The sequence below is a fragment of the Bufo gargarizans genome, chromosome 2, assembly GCF_014858855.1.
Source record: "Bufo gargarizans isolate SCDJY-AF-19 chromosome 2, ASM1485885v1, whole genome shotgun sequence".
In the NCBI taxonomy this organism is placed as follows: Eukaryota; Metazoa; Chordata; class Amphibia; order Anura; family Bufonidae; genus Bufo; species Bufo gargarizans.
In genome coordinates, this window is record NC_058081.1 from 122461482 (window position 1) to 122487902 (window position 26421).

Genomic DNA, 26421 nt, shown 5'->3' on the forward strand with positions numbered 1-26421 from the left:
TGATCGATTTGATGGTGCTCCTAGAGGATCATCAAAGGATATTTGGATATTTTTTTTATAACCTAACCCTGACTTATACTTCTCAACAACATTGTCCGTTACTTGTTTGGAGAGTTCCTTGGTCTTCATGGCAGTGTTTGGTTAGTGATGCCTCTTTCCTAGGTGTTGCAGCCTCTGGGGCTTTTCAAAAAAGGTGTGTATATGTAATGACAGATCATGTGACACTTAGATTGCACACAGGTGGACATCATTTCACTAATTATGTGACTTCTGAAGGTAATTGGTTGCACCAGAGCATTTTATGGGCTTCCTAACAAAGGAGGCGAATACATACGCACATGCCTATTTTCTTTTTTTTTTTTCTAAACAATAGTTTTATTTATATATTTTTCTCATTTCACTTCATCAACTTAGACTATTGTGTTCTGATCGATCACATAAAATTCAGATTAACAAAACACTGAACTTAAGGCTGGAATGTAACAAAACACAAAAAAAGTCAAGGGGGGAATACTTTTGCAAGGCACTGTACATTTCACGGCCATCTGATCCCTGAGGAGGATCAACTGGCAGAGAAGGAGGACATGAATGCCCAGTAATTTTATACACAATTAGGATTATCTACTCTAGTGACAGGAGAAGAGCATGAGGAGCTGGATGGCGACGACGAAGATGACGCAGATGACCCCGACAAACCGTGGCAGTATGCAGTCAGAGAGGTTCTCCGATTCCCTTGTGCAAATGGCCAGATAAATGCTTTCTTGTTTGTGTACTGACAGCCACATTGTGTACTGATAGACATGCTGCATAGTCGGTTGGTTGCTGCCTCCGAGAGTCCAAGCACCATCGCCCGTTCTCAGGAAGGTCTGATTGGGAGGTGCTCTGCTCTCACGCTAGACTGCCATGACTGGGGGTAAGGGTGCAGGAGAAGCACCAGCTCCATAAGCAGCAACTTCAGGCTGGTGTCTCTGATGAGAAGTTTTCTTCAGCTGCCTTCTGAAGAAACCACCTAGCAGCATCAGCTGGACATCCAGCAGAACCTCAACCAGCAGGTGGTGGCATACTTGGACTGCACTCTGTCACCCATGATCCAAGATCCCCTGGACTACTGGGCATTTAAACTTAGTGTGGCCACAACTGGCTGAGTTTGCCATGGGCATGCTTTCCTGCCCAACCAGTAGTGTGGCATCAGAGCAAGTGTTCAGTGTGGCGGGTGGCATAGTTACCCCAAAGAGAACTCGCCTTATCTCCCAAAATTTTGAGAGACTAAGCTTCATAAATATGAATCAGGCATGGACCAACCATTTTTACAAGGATATGCATGCCACTGGCCCTTGCTATCACACTGTTGTTGTTGGGTTCTGCTAATACTGTGATTTGCTTTGCCACCATCTTGTTCTTTATGCCACTGCTGCTGCCATCGTCCCCACTCTGTCATGGGGTCACTATTGTCACTTTTACTGCCACATCCCAACTTTTTCATGGGGCCACTATTGTCACTGTTAGTACCACTGCTGAGGACCCCCCTACCCACTGTGTTAAGAGGCCTCTATTGTCCCTGTTTGGCCGTGTTCACATCACCTTATATTTTCGATTCTTCTGATCCGACAGAAGAACAGAAAAAAAAAGAATAAACAAAAGGATCCTGTATTTTGATAATTTGTAAGGCCTCTTTCACATGGTCAGTGTTTGGTCAGTATGTGATCAGTATTTGTAAGCCAAAAGCAGGAGTGGGTGCAAAACACAGAAGAAATGCAAATATTTTCATTACATTTTAGCTGTCTTACATTTGGACCTTTTTCTACAACAGATGTAGAAAATGGTAAATGAGAGGGGCCTGCCCACAATTTTAGTCCTGGCATCAGCAGGGAGAAGTCGCAGATTGCAGCGCCACTAGGCGTATTTCAGATAGATAAATGGCCAAAATGGATGTAAATTGAGCATAAGGCCTCTTTCACTTGGTCAGTATTTGGTCATTATTTTGCCTCAGTATTTGGTCAGTATTTGTAATCCAAAAGCAGGAGTAATGCAAATATTTCTATTACATTTTATCTCTGTTTTGGACCCACTTCTAGTTTGGGCTTACAAATACTGATGGAAATTACTGATGCTAAATACTGACTAAATTCTGACTGTGTGACAAAAAAGGCCTTACGGATGCTCAAAATATAGGATCCGTTTCTTATTTATGTTTCCTATTTCTGATGGATCAGAAGAACAGAAAAATAAACAGAGATGTGAACACAGAGTAAGAAGGCCACCCTCCCCACTTTGTCATGGGGCCATTACTTGATTCTTGGTGCACTGCACAGTTAAATTCACAGCGATAAATTAGACCTGACGGTAATACTGATGCACAGTTGTACCGCTAACAGAAGGGATTAAAAAGTACCGTATGTGTTTGGACTGCCACAACATGGATTAAATGTACTCTATTTTCACCACTTCTTTATTGGCACTGCCTCCATTTCTTTATTTTGTTCCTCTAAGGAGCCACTTGGGCACAGCTCCTGCAGGGGCGCACACTATTTTTTTTGCTTTATTGAAGGGTGCTGTATGAATTTCTATTTCTTTAACAGAAGGGATTAGCTATGATTCTTGGTGCACACTGTTACTGCCACTGCTTCTACCTACTTGAATCTTGGTGCACTACACAGTTATATAAATGGCAGAGTTGGCAAACAATCAAAAATTTCTGGACAGTCCGCAAAAATAGACCTTTTTCCTGTGTCCATAAAAAAAACCTGTGTCCATTATTTATTTTTTAGGATGGGAGTATTGAACTAGATTATTTTGGTGGTAATTTTCATTTTACAGCTCAGAGTAAATGCTGGTAATGGGGTGTTATAATTCAGTGTATTGAGCTACAGACATGTATTAATAAATAGTGATCAAAAAGTCATCTGCTTTGCCGAATTTCACAACGAAATTCGATTTGTTACAAATTACTTAATCAAGAAGCGCATTATATTGTATGTAAAGGGGTGAAATGACGGGAAACAGTGTTCAATGCTGATCTTGGCATCTGACACTAAAATTGAGGCTTTCAGGGGTTAATCAGTGTAAAGAAATAAATACATATTCACTTTATCATTTACTCGTTTAGAGGCCATTGTGGCCATCTTGATTAAAGAAACAGTATTGTGTATGTAGCAGTATGAAGTCACACCCAAATTAAAGCAGAGATTATATGTGAACTGGGTATCTTAAAATGTAACTTTTACTACATCAATTAAAATCGGTATAGCACCACTTGGTGAGAGACAATAATAATACAAACAACTCCACTACTTATAAATCACAAGTAAGTGAAAAAAAGGGGGGATCTTACCACGTCTTGTGGGAGATTCCACATCCAGTGGAGATAGGTCCTTGTGATTGGTTACAGAAGGACCAAGATAACCACGGTGCTTGTGTCTGGCAGCATGGAATAAACTCCTAGTATACCCTGGTAATAGGTTCCCTACCTATAAGAGGGCTAGGGGCTGTTCTTGACACCTGCCTAACAGACACAGGGCACCCTCCCCGACAAGGGCGACCCCATACGGAACCTATCCCTCTGTATGGGCCTAATACTGCACTTCACCTTGTTTACAAAGCCCTACATGCCATGTTTCATTCTTGTTTGTCAGAAAACATCAGGGGACTTCACAGAATATTCAGGGATAACTGCAAATAAATTACAGAAATACACAAAGTATTGGTCACTTATGGCTCTGAGTATCAGATGATATATCGCTGAGAGCTGAGATTGGTTACTTACTGGAATCAAAGGTGGTTTAACTCTGTATTCTTAATATGGATAGTAGGTAAATCTTATCCATGCTGAGTTAAGGGAAGTGTCCCATATCAGCCTGTGTCTCACCTCAAACAGTGGTAATTTGGGTGAGAAACTAATAATAGTCACCCCCCCTCCCTATATACCCCTGGACCGGTTGGTTACACCCCCTAATCACCTGCCTCACCTGTCCATAGCGGCACGAGTGCCTTTCTCTGCCTGTGGAACGCACGCCACCCAAGGTTCTGCTCTGGTTCTGGATGACACAGATGTCAAGGAAAGGGAGCTGTGTTGGGTGACACTCTGATGTAAAATAAAGGCCTATATCATTATTGTTTAATTCATGGACCCATGCAGAGAATGTCTCAAGGCGCATTTTTGTACACACTGCAGTTCCAGTGTAGGTTCGTCTCTGAAAACCAAGGTGTTCTCCCACCAGCCCAGGAACAGGTTTGCATACGATGGGGCACAGGGGCTCCCCATCGCGGTGCCCCTGAGCTGGTGGTAGAATCGGCCATTAAATAGGAAATAATTCCTTTTAAGTGAGAACTCAAGTAATTCAAGCACAAAATTGTTATGTGCTTGAAAATGTCTCCCCTTTGTAGATAAAAAGTGAGACACTGCATGTAACCCCCACTTGTGTGGGATTGAAGAATATAGGGCCTCTACGTCTACGCTCCCTAGTATGCATCCCCTCTCCAGATGGATCCCGTCAAGTTGTTTGAGAAGGTCTCCAGTGTCTTTTACATGGGAGGATAGGGATGACACAAAGGGTGCAAGGAATCTGTCTATGTATACGCCTAGATTTTGGCTTAGACTGTCTACACCCGAAACTATACCTTTTAACTATACCTAATACTTTTAACATACCCTTTGTGTACCTTTGGAAGGCTATAGAATGTGGCTATTTGGGGACACTGTGGGTAGAGGAAATCAAATTCTTCTTGGTTAATTAGTTTGGCAGTTTTTGCCCTGTCCAAGATATTTTTTAATTCGGTCTTGTATGCCGCAGTGGGATCACTAGTCAAAATTTCATAGCAGTCTCGGGGAGCCAATAGAGTCTCACATATCATTTGATAGTTACTTGTATTCAAGATTACTGTGTTACCACCTTTGTCCGATGGTTTAATTGTGATATTTTTGTTATGGGACAGATCATCGAGTGCACACAGTTCATCTTGAGTACAATTCGGTGATGCCGAGTATAGATAGTTGGTCTCCAAATCTGTACTGACCAATTTCAAAAATACATCGACGCAATTAGTCTCGCCTGTGGGGGTATTTTTTTACTCTTGTTTTTTAGAGACGTGAAGGGCCCCTCACCTAACACCGGTTCATTAGCAGCAGCCAGACTTTGTAGCAGTTTCACATCAGATACCATTTCTATAGGAACACCCATCTCTAAGCTTTGTTTTTTCTCAATATTACAAAAATACTTGTACAATCGCAGTTTCGAGTGAAGAGATTTAGATCTACTGTGGTCTTAAAAGGATTATATTTGGGTGTGGGGACAAAGGAGAGACCCTTCTCAAGGACCCTTATTTCGGTATTGGTTAGGGGGTGGGATGACAGGTTTATTATTTTGGGGCTGGTATTGCTACTACTACCTGGGGTTGCTGTGGTACTCGGTTTCTCAGGGGGTATGTGGGGTTCGGGTCTAAAAAACCTTGTGCACCCCTATTATAAGACCCCCCTCGGTGGTTTCTCCTACCTCGACCTCTCCCTCTCCCCCTGGCTGAGCTTTTTCGGTTCCCTATGTGTTGTTCTTTATCAGATTCAGACAGGTCCGTCTCTGTTGATAAGATGTCTGTGTCCCTCTCAGTCACCCGCCTTCTTTCACATACTTGTATGTACACCTTGTTTTCTCTAAAATCAGCTAGGTTACGCGCAAATTGTTTGTTTACTCTCCTTTAAATGGTATTGAAATTTTTCTAAGGAGGCCTGAAGCTGTTTCTCCTTTGTCCCAAAATCCGTCTACCTTGGTCCTTCTGTAACCAATCACAAGGACCTATCTCCACTGGATGTGGAATCTCCCACAAGACGTGGTAAGATCCACCCCTTTTTTTCACTTACTTGTGATTTATAAGTAGTGGAGTTGTTTGTATTATTATTGTCTCTCACCAAGTGGTGCTATACCTATTTTAATTGATGTAGTAAAAAGTTCACATATTATCTCTGCTGAGTATGTATTTTAGTTTTTTTCAGGAAAACTAGATTAGTTACCACGAGGCGTGAGTAAATTCATCTTCGTGGAGAATAGAATTTTTTGTGAAATTCGGATCAAAGTCAATTTGTTTGACGTCGATTCGCTTACTCTACTTATAAATAATCTTTATAGTTCATTAAGGTTTTCCAATTTGTCCGTAGAAAAATGTTGGCTGTTCATGATTTTGCGATAAATTGTCCAGAAAAAAGAAAAATTCTGGTTGACAATCCTGGTACACAGTGATAAATTAGACCTCCGTTCACACGAACGTATAGCTTTTATAGTTTTTTTGTGGGCCATTTTTCACGGATCCGTTGTTCTGTTTTTGAGTTCCGTTGTGTTTCAGTTTCCGTCCTGTTTTTTCTTTCCGTTTTTCCGTATGGCATATACAGTAATTACATAGAAGAAATTGGGCTGGGCATAACATTTTCAATAGATGGTTCCGCAAAAACGGAACGGATATGGAAGACATTTGGATGCATTTCTGTATGTGTTCCTTTTTTTTGCGGACCCATTGACTTGAATGGAGCCACGGAACGTGATTTGCGGGCAATAATAGGACATGTTCTATCCTTCAACAGAACGGAAAAATGGAAATACGGAAACGGAATGCTTACGGAACACATTCCATTTTTAATGCGGAACCATTGAAATGAATGGTTCCGTATACGGCCCGTGAACACAGCAACGACAGCTAATGCCGGGTTCACACCAGCGCTTTAATTTCCATTCTCCTCTCCTAGGAGCAGAACAAAGAAAATAATGGAACCTCCAAATGGCGGTAAAAGACAGCGACTGATGGACCACATTCATTAATAGTATTGCTGGACAGAAGAATCTGTACCGTATTTTGGATGGCGCCAAACAGTACGGATTAGCTTTGAATGTTGGTGTACTGCAGATTGATGTACACTATGATACACTTTCCCTGCAGTCTGCCTGCACTCCAGTTTAACTTTGAAGCCTTCACAATGAGATTGGGCCACCAAGTGGGAAGATGATGATTAGGCACAGTGGCCTGTGTATACCTGATTTATTGCGATTCGTGGTGAATAAATTCGGAACCAATCAAATCTTTGCTCATCTCTAGTTAATATGTTCTGTTAGGGTGAGTTCACATCACCATTATGGATTCTGTTATTGTTTTCCGTTATAACCATTCGACAGGACTTTTTTTCCATTCTGCATAACGGAAACCAGACGGATCCGTTATGCTTGCCCATAAACTTCTATTATGACAGAATGCCTTTTAAAGGCTTCCGTTTTGACTTCAGTCTTATGGATTCTGTTATTTTCCATTATAACCATGTTAGCAAAAAAAATTATTCTTCATCAGTTTTATTTATTTATTTCTACATTTACTTATTCCTACATCAGCTGTTAATAGTTTCTTGTTTATTGTATTTTGACATTGTTTGTGTTACCCCCTCTTCAGGTAAAGCGCCATGGAATTTTAAATGTTCTTCATTGTCTGCATTCTTTTTTCTATATTATTTTTGGTTTAGCATTTTTCATTTTTTTCCCCACGTTCCAATAGCCATAACCTTTTTAATTTTCTGTTCATATAGCCAAATGAGGGCTTATTTTTTGTGGGATAAGTTGTACTTTTTAAGGCACAATTTAATTTTCCATGTTTGTTATTGGAAAACGGGCAAAACATTTTTTGTGGGGTCAAATTGAAAAAAATTGTATCAAGGATTTGGGGTGGGTTGACATCACAACATTCACTGTGCGCTAAAAATTACATAACATCCTTATTCTGATATACGATACGAATATGACAATACCAAACTTTTATATATTTTTTTGTTTTACTACTTAAATAAAAAAATAAAAATAAAAATCTTCTTTGCATCGCCATTTTCTGACAGCCATAACTTTAGTAAATTTCGATCTACAGAGCTATATGGGGACTTGCTTTTTGCGGGATGAACTGAAGATTTTATTGGTTCCATTTTTGTGGTATGCATGAGTTTTTGATCACTGTTATTCAAATTCTTTTGGGGGGGAAGGTGACAAAAAATTGACGATTCGTGTGGTTTTCCTTTTTTTGTATGTTACGGCAATCAGAGCACAGGAAATGCACATATTTAATAGTTCAGATGATACCGAATATGTTTATTTTTTTTATGTTTATATATTTTTATATGTAAAATTGGAAAAAGTTGGTGATGTAAATTTTTAACCACTTCACATCCGGGCCATTTACCCCCTTCCTGACAGAGCCTAATTTTGCAAATATGACATGTCACTATGTGGCAATAACTTTGGAACGCTTTTATTTATCGAAGCCATTCTGAGATGGTTTTCTCGTGTCACATTGTACTTCATGACAGTGGTAAATTTGAGTCTATATATTTCAACTTTATTTAAAAAATAATCCAAAATTTACCAACAATTTTTTAAAATTTGCATTTTTTAAAATTTCAATTTCTCTGCTTTTAAAACAGAAAGTGATACCTCATAAAATATTTATTACTTAACATTCCCCATATGTCTACTTTATGTTGCCATCATTTTTCAAATGTCAATTTACTTTTTTAGGACGTTAGAAGGCTTAGAATTTTAGAAGCAATTCTTAAAATTCTTAGGAAAATTTCCAAAACCCACTTTTTAAGGACGAGTTCAGGTCTGAAGTCACTTTGTGGTGCTTACATAGTATAAACCACCCATAACAATTGTAGAAACTACACCCCTCAAGTTACTCAAAGCTGATTTTACAAACTTTGTTAACCATTTAGGTGTGCCACAAGAATTAAAGGAAAATGGAGATAACATTTCTAAATTTCACTTTTTTGGCAGGTTTTACGTTTTAATCCATTTTTTCTTTAACATATTAAGGGTTAACAGCCAAACAAAACTGAATATTAGAGTTGAGCGGACACCTGGATGTTCAGGTTCGACGGGTTCGGCCGAACTTTGGAAAAAAGTTTGAGTTCGGGACCCGAACTTGACCCGAACTTGACCCCGAACCCCATTGAAGTCAATGGGGACCCGAACTTTTGAGCACTAAAATGGCTGTAAAAATGTCATGGAAAGGGCTAGAGGGCCGCAAATTTCATCAAAATGTGGTTAGGAGCATGGCAAGTGCTCTGCAAACAAATGTGGATAGGGAAATTACTTTAAATAACATAAAATACGTAAAAATAAAAAATAATAGTCTTGATCTAGGAGGACCAGGTCCATATGGAGTAGGAGGTTGAGGAGGTGGTGGATGTTGCGGTGTAGGTGCAAGTGGTGGTGGAGGAGGTAGCCTACACTGTTTTTTGTTTTAAAATTTATTTTTATTTTTTTAAATTGGGTACACCCCAAAACATTGGAAAATATAACCCTCCAGTCATGCTAAACACACATTCAGACAATTCACCGGCTGCAGGGCAGGCCAGCACCTCCAAGGCGTAAAGGGCAAGCTCAGGCCATGTGCCCAATTTGAAGACCCAGAAGTTGCAGGGGCTGACCCCTGTCAGTTAGTTCGAGTAGGAGTGTGCATACTTACTGCCCCACCATGTCGCACATCCCTGTGATGTTCACGATCCAATCTGATATCAACTTTCGATGTTCTTTTATGCGCCTACCATGGTGATTACGGGTGGCGGAATTGGGATCGAGAAGAAATGTGGGAAAAGCTATTGAGGCGCAAATGTGGGACAAATTACAGAAGCCCAAATGTGGGCCAAAAGAGTCAAGCAAAAATGTGGAAAAAACTATTGAGGCGCAAATGTTGGCCAAAAGAGTATAGTGGAAATGTGGGACAAAGTATTGAAGCTTAAATGTGGTACAACTTGTTTAAGTTTAAGCATTGAATCAAAGGAGGTGGCGCGCATCAATTAAAGAAGCATTTCAGAAATTTTATTCCCTGTCACCTATGCAGAGCAGGGGTTTATTCACGTCTAAAATTGTATAATGTCAACCCAAGAATGTAACAGAAAAATTACAGAAATTTATTAACCTGTCTACTTGTTAAAGCAGGGGTCTATGACAGAAAACAGTTGTTTATTGTCACCCGAAAATGTAAAATAAAAATTATTTAAATTTATTAAGCTGTCAACTAAGTAGAGGAGGGGTATATTACTCCCAAAAATTTGTGATTTTGACCATAAAATGTAATTGACAAATGTTTTTTTTTTGTTAACTGGCCTACTAGGTATAGCAGTGGTACTATACACCCAAAAATTGTTGAATTTTACCTGAAAATGTTAATGACAATTTTGTATTATTATTTTTTTTTTACCAATCTAATAGGTATAGCAGTGGTACATCACACAAAAAAATTGCTGAATTTCACCAGAAAATGTAAATTATTATTTTTTTTGTTAACCGGCCTACTAGGTATAGCAGTGGTACCATACAAAAATTGTTGAATTTCACCCGAAATTGTTAATGACAATTTTTTATTAGTTTTCTTTTAACCGGCCTACTAGGTATAGCAGTGGTACTATACACCGAAAAATTGGTTAATTTCAGGGGCGGTGGACGAAGCGGCGTAGATAGCCAACACAGGTTTTTGGTTTTAATTCAATTTGTGAAAATATCCAAAATACAAACATGAGCAATTGCGCTGCAGTATAACAATGGCTGGTTAGTGCCGGTATACATGTCTATTCTGCAAGTAACGGACAAGTTCTGAGGCTGTGGACAGGCTGCTGCGCTTGTCTGTGATGACGCCCCCTGCCGTGCTAAACACACATTCAGATAATACACTGGCTACAGGGCAGGCCAGCACCTCCAAGGTGTAAAGGGCAAGCTCAGGCCATGTGCCCAATTTGGAGACCCAGAAGTTGAAAGGGGCAGACCCGTCATTCAGTACATGTAGGCGTGTGCACACACACTGCTCCACCATGTTGCTGAAATGCTGCCTCCTGCTAAGACGTTACATATCAGCTGGTGGTGCTGGTTGTTGTGGCGTGCTGACAAAGCTTTTCCACATTTTGGCCATGCTAACCCTGCCTTCTGAGTTGCTGGCCGTGCCCCAGCTGCGTTGGCGACCTCTTCCTCGTCCACTGCCTTCGCCTTGTTCTTCCACTGTGCCCACGCTGTCAGGTGGGAATGCCACCAGCAGCGCGTCTACCAGCGTGCGCTTGTACTCGCGCATCTTACGATCACGCTCCAGTGACGGAATAAAGGACGGTACGTTGTCCTTGTAATAGGGATCCATCAGCGTGGCCACCCAGTAATCAGCACAAGTTAGAATGTGGGCAACTTGGCGGTCGTTGCGGAGACACTGCAGCATGTAATCGCTCATGTGTGCCAGGCTGCCCAGAGGCAACGAAAAGCTGTCCTCTGTGGGAGGTGTATCGTCTGAGTCCTCTGTATCCCCCCATCCACGCACCAGTGATGGCCATGAGCTGGTCTGGGTGCCACCCTGCTGTGAACATGGTTCCTCCTCCTCCCTCTCATCCTCCAGAACGATGCCCTGGCTGGACAATTGTGTACCTTGGGTTTGTGGGTGCAGAAACCCACCCTCTGAGCCACTTGGGAGTGACTGGCCGGAAACCCTACGAAATGATCCCTCTTCCTCCTCCTCCTCCTCCTCCTGTGCCACATCCTCCTCCATCATCGCCAGCAGCGTTTTTTCAAGGAGGCATAGAAGTGGGATAGTAACGCTGAGAACAGATAGAAGTGGGATAGTAACGCTGAGAACAACAGCGTATTCGAAACAGCGCAACAAGGAACACAGGTCTCCCATGGAGGCCCAGTCATTGGTGGTGAAGTGGTGCTGTTCCGTCGAGCGACTCACCCGTGCGTGCTGCAGCTGAAACTCCACTATCGCCTGCTGCTCGCACAGTCTGGCCAGCATGTGCAAGGTGGAGTTCCACATTGTGGGCACGTCGCATATGAGGCGGTGAGCAGGAAGGCCGAAGTTACGCTGCAGCGCTGACAGGCGAGCAGCAGCAGGGTGAGAACGCCGAAAGCGCGCACAGACAGCCTGCACTTTATGCAGCAGCTCTTACATATCGGGTTAATTTTTAAGGAATCTCTGCACCACCAAATTCAGCACATGCGCCAGGCAAGGGATGTGCGTCAAACCATCTAGTCCCAGAGCTGCTACAAGATTTTGCCCATTATCGCACACCACCAGGCCGGGCTTGAGGCTGACTGGCACAAACCACTCATCGGTCTGTTGTTTAAAGGGAACCTGTCACTGGGATTTTGTGTATAGAGCTGAACACATGGGTTGCTAGATGGCCGCTAGCACATCCGCCATACCCAGTCCCCATAGCTCTGTGTGCTTTTATTGTGCAAAAAAAACGATTTGATACATATGCAAATTAACCAGAGATGAGTCCTGTGCCTGACTCCTCTCACGTACAGGACTCATCTCAGGTTAATTTGCATATGTATCAAATCGGTTTTTTTACACAATAAAGCACACAGAGCTATGGGGACTGGGTATTGCGGATGTGTTAGCGGCCATCTCGAAACCCATGTCCTCAGCTCTATACACAAAATCCCGGTGACAGGTTCCCTTTAAGGCCCGTCCACAGCTCCTGCGTTGTGTGGGGTTTGTCCCCCAAACAGACAAGTTTTAAAACTGCCTGCTGTCGTTTACCCCTGGCTGTGCTGAAGTTGGTGGTGAAGGTGTTACACTGACCGGATGAGGAGCTGGTAGAGAACTATTTTTCTGTAGATCGCTTGGTTAGATTCTCTCCTATTCTCTCCCTGAAATCACCATTCCAGCAGCATCCTCTCCCTACACTTGTAACAGCAGAGTGATGTGCAGCGCTACGTGACTCAAGCTTATATAGAGCCTGGGTCACATACTGCTCTGGTCAATCACAGCCATGCCATTAGTAGGCATGGCTGTGATGGCTTCTAAGGTCAGACAGTTAACCGCTTGTTGATTGGCTGCTCTGCAGCCTTTCAAACAGCGCCGAGAAAGCGCTAAAGTTCGGGTTCACTTTACAGTTCGGGTTCGCTCAATTCTACTCAATTTCTATTACCCTGATTCTGCGGTTTACAGAAACACCCCACATGTGGTTGTAAACGGATGTAAGGGCACACAGCAGGGCACAGAAGAAAAGGACTGCCATATGGTTTTTGGAAGGCAGATTTTGCTGAACTGGTTTTTAGATGCCATGTCCCATTTGAAGCCCCCTGATGCACCCATACAGTAGAAACTGCCAAAAAGTTACCCCATTTTGGAAACTAGGGGATAAGATGCCAGTTTTATTACTACTATTTTGGGGTACATATGATTTGTAATTGCTCTATATTATGTTTTCTGTGAGGCAGGGTAACCAAAAAATGCTGTTTTGACATTGTTTTTATTTTTTATTTTTTACAACATTCATCTGACAGGGTAGATTATGTGTTATTTTCATAGAGCAGGTTGTTATGGACGCATTGATATCAAATATGTCTACTTCATTTGTTTGTTTGTTTCAGTTTTACATAATAAAGCATTTTTGAAAAAAAAAAATATGTTTTTGTTTCTCCATTTTCTGAAAGACATATTTTTATTTTATTTTTCTGCCGCTCTTCTTGTACAGGGGCTCATTTTTTGCAGGAAGAGTTGATGTTTTTTATTGGTGCCTCTTTTGGGTACATATGATTTGTTGATCATTCATTATAACACTTTATGGGACAAGGTGACGGAAAAGATTGGTTGTTTTGGAACAGTTTTTATTAATGTATTTTTACAGCGTTTACCTAAGGGATTAGGTTATGTGACATTTTTATAGAGCAGATTGTTTAGGAAGTAACAATACCTAATATGTATACTTTTTTCTTATTTATTTAAGATTTACACAATAATAGCATTTTTGAAAGCAAAAAAATTATATTTTTGTTTCTCCATAGTCTGACAGCCATATTTTTTTATATTTTTGGACCGATTGTCTTAGGTAGGATCTAATTTTTTGCGGGATGAGGTGACAGTTTGATTGGTACTATTTTGCGGGGCATAAGCCTTTTTGATCGCTTGGTTTTGCAATTTTTGTGATGTAAGGTGACAAAAAAATCACTTTTTTGGCAGTTTTTTTTTTTTTTACGGTGTTAATCTGAAGGGTTAGGTCATGTGATATTTTTTATAGATCTGGTTGTTACGGACACGACGATACCTAAATAACTTTAACACAATAATAGCATTTTTGATGCATAAAAATGATATTTTAATGTCTCCATGTTCTGAGAGCTATAGTTTTTTATTACTTTTCGAGTGATTTTCTTATGTAGGGGCTTATTTTTTGTAGGATGAGGTGGCGGTTTTATTGGTACATTTTGTGGGACATATGTATTTCTGATCACTTGGACTTTTTGTGATGTAAGGTGACAAAAATTGCTTTTTTATGCAGTTTTCATTTTTATTTTTTATGGTGCTTATCGGACGGGGTGGATCATGTGATATATTTATAGAAGTGGTCATTATGGACACGGCAATACCAAATAGATCTATTTTTTTTTCTATTTTTAACATTTTTTTCAATTACTTAATTGGGGGGAAAAAATTTAAATGTGAAACTTTTTTTTTTTTAAAACACTTTATTTTTTTATTTTACACTTTGCGTTCCCCATAAAGTCATACAAGACCTCTGGGGGACATTTAACTTAACTTTTCTTTTTCTTTTTTTTCATTATTGATTTCTCCTGTAACTGGGGCTGACATAGTAGTCCCAGTTACAGAGGAAATACCCCCCCAGACAGACTATACAGCATAATTCTGCTCTGTACAGCCTCAGTGCAGGGCTGATCGAGGTCTATGGAAGACCCGACAGCTCTTGCACTCTCCCGGCCCCGGCTGTCACATGACCTCTAGGCCAGGACAGGATGCTTATAGCGCTCTGGAAATGCGGAGGTGGAGGCTGTCTGCATCCATTCCTGCCTCATAGAGTATGAATGGGTCCGCACCCGTTCCGCAATTTGCGGAACGGATGTGGACCCATTATTACGGATGTGTGAATGGAGCCTAATAGGGCCAAAAAAGTCCTTTTAAGTACTGGTACAGGGGTGCTATCGATAGGTGTGATATAGAGGGGTGTGATATACTTCTAATATACTTTCAAACATTGAAATTATATTATAGTGTATTTGTATTGTGCAGCAGTTGTGTGCTGTTCTGCTGCAATACCGCAGCTAGCTAGTGGGGAAAAAAGCTATTAAGGTAACAAATTGCGGTTGTGAAATAACTGTTGCCCCCCAAAAAACTGCTTGAGGGGTGCTATATACCTGTTTTTGCCAAATACTGATTGAGAGGTGCTATATACCAGTTTCTGCCAAATGCTGATTGAGAGTGCTATATACCTTCTTCCGCCAAATACTTATTGAGGGGTGCCATATACCTTCTTCCACAAAATACTGATTGAGGGGTGCTATAGTTATACACATTATTCCACCAATACTGGTTGAGGGCTCGATACACCTGCTTCCACAAAATATTAATTGAGGGGTGCCATATACCTGTTTCCACCAAATACTGATTGAGGAGTGCTATATACCTTTTTCTGCCAAATACTGATTGAGGGGTGCCATATACCTGTTTGCGCCAAATACTGATTGAGGGATGCTATATACCAGTTTCCGTCAAATACTGATTGAGGGGTGCCATATACCTTCTTCCACTTAATACTGATTGAAGGGTGCTATTGCTATAGACCTTCTTCCACCAAATACTGATTGAGGGCTGTGATACACCTTCTTCCACAAAATGCTCATTGAGTTGTGCCATATACCTGTTTCCGCCAAATACTGATTGAGGAATGCTATATACCTGTTTCCGCCAAATACTGATTGAGGGGTGCCACATACCTTCTTCCACTAAATACTGATTGAGGGGTGCTATTGCTAAAGACCTTCTTCCACCAAATATTGATTGAGGGCTGCAATAAACCTGCTTCCACAAAATACTGATCGAGTTGTGCCATATACCTGTTTCCGCCAAATTCTGATTGAGGGGTGCTATATACCTTCTTCCACAAAATCCTGATTGAGGGGTGCTATATACCTGTTTCTGCCAAATATTGATTGAGGGGTGCTATATACCAGTTTCTGTCAAATACTGATTGAGCGGTGCCACATACCTTCTTTCACTAAATACTGATTGAGGGGTGCTATTGCTATATACCTTCTTCCACCAAATACTGATTGATCGCTGCAATACACCTGCTTCCACAAAATACTGATTGAGGGGTGCCATATACCTGTTTCTGCCAAATACTGATTGAGGAGTGCTATATACCTGTTTCTGCCAAATACTGATTGAGGGCTGCGATATACCTTTTTCCACAAAGGAACTTTGTCACAGGATTATTTAGAAAATGTCAAGCAGAGGAATAAGCAGACCATTCCGCAGGGATGAAAGGGGTCGGGCAGGTGTACCAGGCTGGTGCCTAAATGGGAAGTTGGAAAAGGAGCGTTCCATAACTTCAAAGGGTGCACCAGAGTTGTTAAGTGTCTCGCTCAACCTTTTTCTTTTAGATCCTCCTCATCCTCTGTATCTGTACCCTCCTCAATCTCTGCTATGTGCACCCCCAAAGACACCACCACCACCATAGCCCCTCCACTCGAGGAATTATTTTCCCATCCATTTCCAGACCTTACCGATGCGCAGCCATTCTTCCCATCGGATGAGGAAGAGGAGGTATTAACGGCCGCTACCCAGCGGTCTGACGACAGTACCCAGATCAGTCCAAGGAGGGTGGTCCCCGCTGTTGCTGCCTACTTCGAGATCTCTAATGTCAGTGGTGGTGAAGGTGACGATGATGACGTGTCGATGGACGTCACATAGGTGCCCACAAGAGAGGAAGAGGAGGGGAGTTCAGAGGGAGAGACGGAGCAGCAGATATGGAGGAGAAGTAGAAGAAGCAGTCCTCGCAGTGCACAGGAGGCAAAAAGAAGACTTCAAATGTATCTGGAGTAAGCCATCCACCATGCACAGTCACATCTTGCACTCCCAGGATGCTGGCACATGGCTCCCCAGTGTTGGCTTTTTAAACATGTCAGCTACTGATAATACTGTTGCCTACTGCAGCCTGTGCTGTCAACGCATAGGTCGCGGTAAGCCCAACAGTCACCTAAGGATGACCGCCTTAAGAAGGCAGCTGGTCTCCCATCACCGAGCCCAGTGGGAGCAACGCCGTAAGAACCCACAAAGCCACACTCCCAGTGCTCCACGTCCTGCCTCTTCTCCTTCTTCTCTCTCCTCCCATTTGACCTTCCACTGTGCCATCGTTGCCTTCATCTGGCACAAGGCAGGATTCCGTGGCCCAAATGTTTGAGCGTAAAATAATGATGCCGCTGGATAATCCTCTTGCCCAGCGGCTGACTGCTGGCTTGTCCGAACTGCTAGCCTGCCAACTACTGCCATATAAATTGGTGGACTCGGAGACCTTTAGAAAATTTGTGGCCAACTGCCGAACAGGGAGGAAGCGTCTTCACAGAGCTCCTGAACTTAAATCTCTATCTAGAGACATCCAGTGGATTTACCAGCTAGAATCTCCTCAAGATCCATCCTGCTGGACAACAGACTCCAGGCGGATTATTTTAAGCCCTCTCCTGAGAGAGCAGGACCGAGAACAACCAGCTGCCGCTTGCGGCCTAGCTACAACGCCGGAGCCTCGGATCCATATTTGCAGCACGACTGACCTAGCTACCAACACTGCAGCTTACCCGATAACAGGGCCCCGTGAGCAGCGCTCGGTGAACATCTGCCGGTAAGAGGAGTTTGTTAAACCGCTCCGATACAAGCGCAACACAATTCCCGGGCCCTGGGGTTACCATCCCGCCATATTGCAGCACTCGGCCGGTATTGTACCACTATAGCCGATCGGCGCGAATTTGAACAAGTGCCTTACCTGCAGTGAGTGTGAAAGATCCGGGCTCACAAAGGAGAATCGCTGTGATACAGCGGAGTCTGGAGCATAGCGCTTCCATTTATATACCCTGTGCACGCCACCGCAAAGTATTAGGACTGTATATCGCACTGCAACTGGTTAACCCCAGTTTACACAAGACCAGCGATCTTTCCTTTCTTTGCCCCCCCCCCCACGCATCTACATCCCCCCCCCCCCCTGTTGCTGAATTACTGGCATTTATAGGGAAAACAAGAAGATCTGCCTTAACTGACATTTAAAGACGCAGTGACCTCTTTAATGGTAGAACATTATCAAAAGTGATAACGCATTGATGTTTTAACAGATCAACAGGACTTCACCTTTAACTGCAAACTGTACCTCCCACAGTTTATATAACATTGCTACCCATTCATAAGTTACTATCACATCAGCATCCTCGTCCGGAGACTTTTCTTTTAGCAATCTACAACAAAGGTTAGAGGATGTATTAACTGAATAGCCTTTCCGATACAGGCATAGGTGATTACTCTCACAAGTGGTTTAATTAAATAGCCCATATGGTAAAGGTGGGAAGATTCAGAGGCACCAGCCAAGACTCGCTCGTCCCAACAAAACCTCCACACCTTTCCCAATCAGGTCTAGACAAGTATATGATGAAAAAATCGCAGACCGCCTCTGGGGCACAAATCTCAACTCCTAAAGGAGCCACACAGAAACTCATAATACGACCTACAGAAGGAGATAGTGAAGATGAAGAAGTCTCAGAACCTGGCACTGAATTACCTTTATCCAGATCCTTCATATCTAAAGCGCTATCTGACGCCTTAAATCCAGTGCTTGAAGAATTATCCGAAATAAAAAGAGAAATGAGGCAGATTGGCAATAGAGTTGAAACACTTGAGACCACACAGACTGCTATCACTAACTACACTAAACAGGCCTCAGAAACCTTTTCTAAGTATCAACAACATATCAACCATCTCCATGATTACATTGAAGATCAAGACAACAGAGGGAGGAGGAATAACATTCGCTTTAGGGGGATTCCTGAATCAGTGGCAAATGAAGCAATCCCCAAGGCAGTGGAAGAAATATGCAAATCCCTGTTAGCAGAAGACCCTCCCAACCCCGTTGTCATAGAAAGAGCCCACAGGGCCTTGCGCCCCAAACCAAAGCCAGGTGACCCTCCCAGAGACATTATTTGCAAATTATTGAACTTTGCCCAAAAAGAGGCAATCATGAAAAAAGCCAGAGAGATGGAAAGCATTGAATATGAAGAAGCCTCAATTCAATTATTTCAAGATATTGCACCAGTAACATTGAACAAGAGACGTATGTTGAAGCCGCTAACAGACTATCTACGCTATAAAAGGATCGCTTTCAGATGGCTGTTTCCCTTTGGGATATTAATCACATGGAGAGAAAGGAGATATACCATAAGAACACCCAAAGATCTACCAGATGTCTTAGCTGCGTTAGAAATCACAGACATTGATATTCCTGATTGGTCGATCACGACGGACATCCTTATACCATCTGAAGTTCCACCTCCATCTTCATGGGAAACCGTTCTCTCCAGCAAAGCCCTGAAGAATAAAAGAAGACAAGGGAAGATGACCCCCAGACGTCTTATGGCAGATGAGGATTGAAGATATGATAGTTAGTTACTCTGTATTGTTCACTTACATAGAGGTGCTGACTGGGCTCTACTAATCCTTTCTAATGTTCATTTACTGGGGGAAATGTACCTCCGTTTCTTTTTCTTTTCTTGATCCCACTGTGCAGCATATGAATGTATCTCCACTCTTCCCTTCCTCACTCAGAGGGGCACCGCGTGCTGCAGATTGGGATCAGGTCCTGGAGCCACTCAGCAAATCCTCTCCATTACATATGTTACCTTAATTACATATATTACCTTAATAACACTGTATAAGTTGTTGATACCAGATTTATTAGTAGTTAGATTACTACGTATCGCCGCCTATGCCGTACATGATACGTTTGTTTGAGAATTTGTTCTTTTTTTTCTAAACATGTCATACTACCACTTCTTAGGTCTTCTTAAGACCTATATCCTTTGCGTTCTAACTGATTTTCCTTTCCGGAATATGATTTCGGGAAAATTTTCTAAATGTTTGTTTATGTTTAACCCTTATTTTATCTACAATTTTTATGTCCTTAGACAGGCTTTATCCTTTCCCCTGTACCTATCCTCTTCCCCGCATGTACCCAAAGTACTGATGAATGTCCTTGGAAGACTTGAACATCCAGCAAAAGGTGATTGGAGTACCGCATCAGTGAGTAAACTATATGCACAAAACAAACCCATTCCCTTCTCCCCATGGCGGAACTTAGAGTGGCTACCTACGATGTTAGAGGCTTTAAGTCTCCTGTGAAGAGAAGTCAAATCATTAATCATCTAAATAGGGAAAAGGCCAATATAATTTTTCTACAAGAGACACACTATAAGCACAACAAAATACCTGAACTATCCAAGACTAAATACAATCTATGGTTTCACAACACGTCATCAACCTCCAACAAATCTGGAACTAGCATAGGAATACATAGAAATACAGATTTCCTACACAAATCTACTAAGTCAGACGAAGAAGGGAGGTATTTGATGATCAAAGGCGAGATTAACTCCCAATTATTCACTCTGGTCAACATATACGCCCCTAACACTGCCCAAAGAAAATGGTTAGACAATTTTTGGCCTGAACTTGAGGCTTTCCGTGAGGGCCTGACTGTAATAGCCGGAGATTTTAATCTGACGATTAATCCTCATATTGACTCTTCAACGGGTAAATCAGCTCTTTCAAACAGATCCCTGAGACTCATAAAAAGATCCTTACACAAAAACTCCATGGTTGATGTTTGGAGAACTCTTAACCCAAAAGAAAGAGATTTCACTCATTTCTCGGCTCCACACAATTCCTATCAAAGGCTCGATTACATTTTTATACCATCTAACATCCTCCAGTTCTGTACAGAAACCAAAATAGGCTCTATTATACACTCAGATCACGCACCAGTTTTCCTCACCTTTAAAATACCAAACTCTTCACCAAAATATTTCAACTGGCGTCTAAATGAAACCTTACTTAGCTCTACCGCTATACATGATGCTATAAACAACAGATTAAAGGATTACTTCACAGACAATACTGATGGTGAGACGTCCACACAATTTGTATGGGAAGCTCACAAAGCTGTAATTAGGGGGGAGTTCATTTCTCTTGCTTCAAACCTAAACAAAACTAGACAGAAAAAGACAGGTGAACTGCTCTCTAAAATATCTAATCTAGAGTGTTACCATAAACGCCTTAAGAAAAATGATACCCTCGATAAACTTAACAAAGCTAGAGAGGAGTTGAAAATCCATCTTAATGCTCAATCGGCGAAATTATATTTAGCCTTAAAACAGAAATTCTTTGCACACGGTAACAGATCTTCTAAATTTATGATTGCTATGTTACGCCAACAGAAACATAAATCCAGGATTGCCAGTATTAGAACATGTGACAAGACGTTACATAAAGATGACCCTGCAATTGCACAGGCTTTCCATGACTTTTACTCTGAATTATACAATATTAATACAGCAGATCCTGAAAGAACTAAACAAGACAAAAATAAACTTACCTCAGACTTTCTGGGTAGACTTAACCTTCCCAAAATCAGTGAAGACCAGAAGGTAAGACTATGTGCCCCTATTTCTGAAGGAGAGATCATGGAGGTTCTAAAATCAATTGCTAAAGGCAAATCCCCAGGACCTGATGGCCTTCCAGCCTTATATTATGTAACGTTCAAGGATATACTTGTCCCTTTTATGGCACAGATATACAATGCAGCTCTAAATGGTTCACCCTTCACTCCACAAACCTTAAGCGCACATATCACCCTAATACCGAAGCCCCAAAAAGATCATACCCTCTGTTCAAGCTACAGACCCATCTCCCTATTAAATTTAGATCTGAAAATATACGCTAGAATCTTAGCAGGTAGAATAAAACCTATACTCCAAGATCTGATTAATCCTGACCAGACCGGCTTTGTGATGGGCAGAGAGGGCAAAGACAGTATGTACAAGATCATCAATACTATCTCCCTAGCAAAAAAGAATAAAACCCCTATTGTACTGCTCGGGACAGATGCCGAGAAGGCCTTTGATAGAGTGGCCTGGCCCTTTATCAATAGCACTCTGGAGAAATTTGGATTCCCTATTACATTTATCAAAGCCATTTTCTCTATGTATGCATCCCCTCGTGCGTACATAAAAGTAAATGACACTCTGTCCCGGGCAGTACCTATTAATAACGGAACTAGACAGGGATGCCCTCTATCTCCCTTATTATTTATTTTGTCAATGGAACCCCTGTTACAAGCTATAAGACAGAATCCTGACATAAAAGGCTTAAGATGTGGTGCCCTGGAAATAAGACAAGCGGCATATGCCGATGATTTACTGCTGGTTATTTCAAACCCGAAACAAGCTTTCCCTCTTGTACTTGAGACACTAGATAGATTTGGGGAAATATCTAATTTCAAAATTAATATCGCCAAGTCGCAAGCAATGGGCATTCTATACTCCCACAACTCCCTTAAACGTCTAGAAAAAGACTCACCTTTCCAATGGACTCGAAATTCCCTGAAATTCTTAGGGGTTAATATTCCTCCTGACCTTAATAAATTATTTACCTTAAACTACACTCCACTTATAAAATCCATCCCAAACATATTTAACTCTTGGAAACCTACCTTTATATCTTGGCTAGGACGGAAAAATATGTTTAATACCCTAATTCTGCCTAAACTCACATATCTAATACAAGTACTCCCAATTAAAATTCCAAAACACTTCTTGACTTCCTTCAAGAAAATTTGCTCAAACTACATTTGGGGTAATATAAGACCAAGGATCTCACATGATATTTTAAAACTACCCATAACCAAGGGAGGGATCGGCGCCCCTTCATTGGATAAATATATCACCGCTGTTCATTTGGGCAGAATCATTGATTGGATGAGACACCCTGAGCATAAAACCTGGATCCCACTAGAGAACGAACTAACCAAATTCCCCTTAAAAGGTTTAGTGCTCTCGGACCCACAGAAAACCCCTGTTGTGTGTAAAGACAATATACTAGTTCAGGCCACACTATCAGTCTGGAAAATTAAGTATATAAGAGACATTTGCTCTAAATTCCCCTCTCACTTAAGTAATCTTAGTGACCTCCTTATCACAACTGGTGATGGATTTGCAACGCTGCCAGCTCCAATACGTAATAGTACTATGGCTCCAGCTGATCTCCTAGACTCAGATGGAGCGATATTGAACTTACAAGCTATGAGAGAGCACTTCGATACTCCTAAATTGAGCTACCTCCAACATAATATCATTCTAAACTCACTGAAAATAGTTCTATCTCAAGAACACCCAACCAGAGAACCCTCCTGGTTTGAAAAACTAGTTTCTCAAACCCAGACTCCAAAGAAACTCATACACACGATAAGCAAAAACTTGCTCCTATGCACTACTCCAAAACCTCTCTACTTTTTAAGGGAATGGGAAAGAGACCTAAATACCTCATTCACAAAGGAGGAGATTAAAGAAATATTACTCTCATCCAAGCTTTCCTCAAGATGTGCTAATATTCAGGAAAACACGTACAAGGTGATATCCAGATGGTATCTCACACCCGTCAGACTGAGCCAGATGTATAGCACTACCTCGGACCTGTGCTGGAGATGTCAAACAGAGAGGGGCACCTTTTTGCACATATGGTGGTCCTGTCCACATGTACAGACCTTCTGGAATGGGGTGTTTAGTCACATTAACTGCATTTTAGACAAAAAAGACTCAAAGAGGATCGTCAGTTGCCCTAGGAACGCCTTGTTGAACATTATGCCAAGCTCATTATCCCTTTTAGAGAAAAGTCTTCTAAGACCACTTATTGCAGCAGCCAGAATTATCATAGCTACCAATTGGAAATCACATGGCCCTATACCCGAGACACTCTGGTTTCTCAAAGTTGCCTCAATTTCCAGACTTGAAGAATTGTCACACTGGGAATTGAGATCACATCATAAATACAAAAAAATCTGGTCTCCTTGGCACAACTGGAGATCCTCATTACCTTAATCCCCATTTACGGCCCAGACCCGACAGACCACATACTCTGACTCTAGTTAAAAGGTTATTTCCCCTCGGACTATAGGACGTAGTTTACTACCTCCCTTCCATCAGACACATACGTATCTTGCTCTTGCTATTTTAAGGGTACTCCTCCCCCCCCTCCTCTTCCCTATCTTCTACCTGTCAAGTTCCTTTTTGTTCTCATCAATGTAAACTTGCTGTTGATGTCATTGCCTCATATCGGTCATTAAATATATTGTCTCCTGATAGAAGTCAATAGACTAATTACCCTTGTTTAACTACACATTGCGGGCGTAAAAGTCCCATGTATCTATTCTAGACGACTAGGGTTCATTGATTGATATGATTCCTTGTATGCACAGTACCTCTGTTACTATTCATAATGCCTCTGTAACTATTCAAATGTATAAAGGAGGGAGACCATTGATAGCTCGATTTACAGACTGTTTGTAATCCCCTATATGTTTATCTTTGAAAATAATAAAAAGATATTAAAAAGTAAAGAAAATTTGTGGCCATTGGCGCACCACAATGGAAGGTCCCTGGAAGGAAATATTTCTCCCAGAAGGGCATCCCAGAAGTATATTGCCACGTTCAGTGGCAAGTTATTATATCTCTGGCACACATTGTCGGTGCCAAGATCCATCTGACCACAGACAAGGTGGTCTAGCAAACACGGCTAGGGAAGGTACATGACTTTTGCTGCCCACTGGGTGAACCTTTTGACGGCCATCAAGCATGTTACCCGTGGCACCCGTGTGGATTTAGTGTTACCGCCATGGATTGCATGCAGGCCTGCCTCTTCTTCTCCTCCTCCTAATCCATCCTTTATCTCCTCCTTGGCTGAATCCTTTTCCACTGCTACCGCCTCTTCCGCTGCACCCCCCAAGCCCCCCAAAGCCTATTCGACGTGCCAGGTGAGACATTGCCATGCTGTGCTGCAGCTGCTGTGCCTGGAAGCCAAGAGCCACACCGATCCTTCACTCCTTTCAGCTCTGAGGTCACAGGCTGATCAGTGGCTAACCACGCTCAATTTGACAGATGGTAAAGTGGTGTGTGACAGTGGTGCCAATCTGCTGAGCACGCTGAAACAGGGCAAAATGACACACGTGCCTTGCATGGCACACGTCCTGAAATTTGATGCAAAATACCCCGGGGTCCAAGACGTCTTGCGGCAGGCAAGGTAAATCTCTGGCCATTTTTGAAGATCTTACATGGCCATGGCTTGCCTTGCTGACGTTCAGCGACGACACCAGTTGCCTGTCAGATGTCTGATTTGTGACAGCCCGACGCGCTGGAACGCCACCTTGTATATGCTTGATAGGCTGCTCCAGTAGAAACGTGCCTTTTTCACTGCGCCAATGGCTGTTCATGCTCGACCCATGCAGACTTCTGCGTCCATTTGATGAGATCACCAAACTGGTCAGTCGCAGCCAGGGCGACATCAGTGACATCGTACCTTACGTTTTATTTCTGGAGCGTGCATTGCGTCGTGTCATTAATCAAGCCGTCGAGGAGCAGGAGCTTGAAGATGAGGAAGTCTCAATGCTGAATGAATTCCCAGGGAAGCTAATCGACTTGAGACAAGTCTACAAGAGTCTGAAGAGTCAGAGGAGGAGGGTGAAGGGGGGGGGGGGAGGAGGAGCAAGAAGAGCAGGCTTTAAACTTTTTGGGGATCCCTGGTATTTTCTGTGGCTCCACTGCTTCCAATTTAGTGCAAATGGGGGTCTTCATGCTCTAGTGTTTGAAGAGGGGCCCCCGTATAAAAAGCATAAAGGTCAAGGACCTGTACTGGGTTGCAACGTACTTAAACCACCGGTACAAACACAAAATGGCGGACATGTTACCATTATCACAGAGTGCTGTCAGAATGCAGCTTTTCCAGGCCTTGCTGCAAGAGATGCTGCATTCGGCTGTTGCCGGCACTGGCAGAGGAATTTCCATCCACAGTGAAACAGGTGCGGGTATCAATCCTACCACGCCTGCAAAAAGAGGGTGGTTTGAAGATGTGTTGGTCACTTTGGATATGAGATCATTCTTGCAGCCAACACATCGACAGCCACCCTCCAGATCCAGCCTCAGGGAACACCTAGACCGACAGGTGTCTGACCACATCGGGTTAATGGCCGAAGTGGACGCTCTAAGAAGCGAGGATCCCCTTGACTACTGGGTGTGCAGGCTTGACCTGTGGCCAGAGCTGGCACGATTTTCTATGGAATTCTTGGCTTGCCCCTTGTCGAGTGTCCTGTCCGAAAGGACGTTCAGTGCAGCAGGGGGGATCGTGACCGATAAGCGCACTCACCTAGCTCACGACAGTGTGGGCTACCTCACATTTTTTTTAATGAATGAGGCATGGATCTCGGAAGAATTCAACATCTGTGTGTCACCGCCAGTTCTGTGAGAAGGTCTGGCAGACGTCCTTCTCTACCTCTTGCATGATGTTCTTTGTTTTGGTTTCACTTTGTCATCTCCTTTCCTTCTCCCA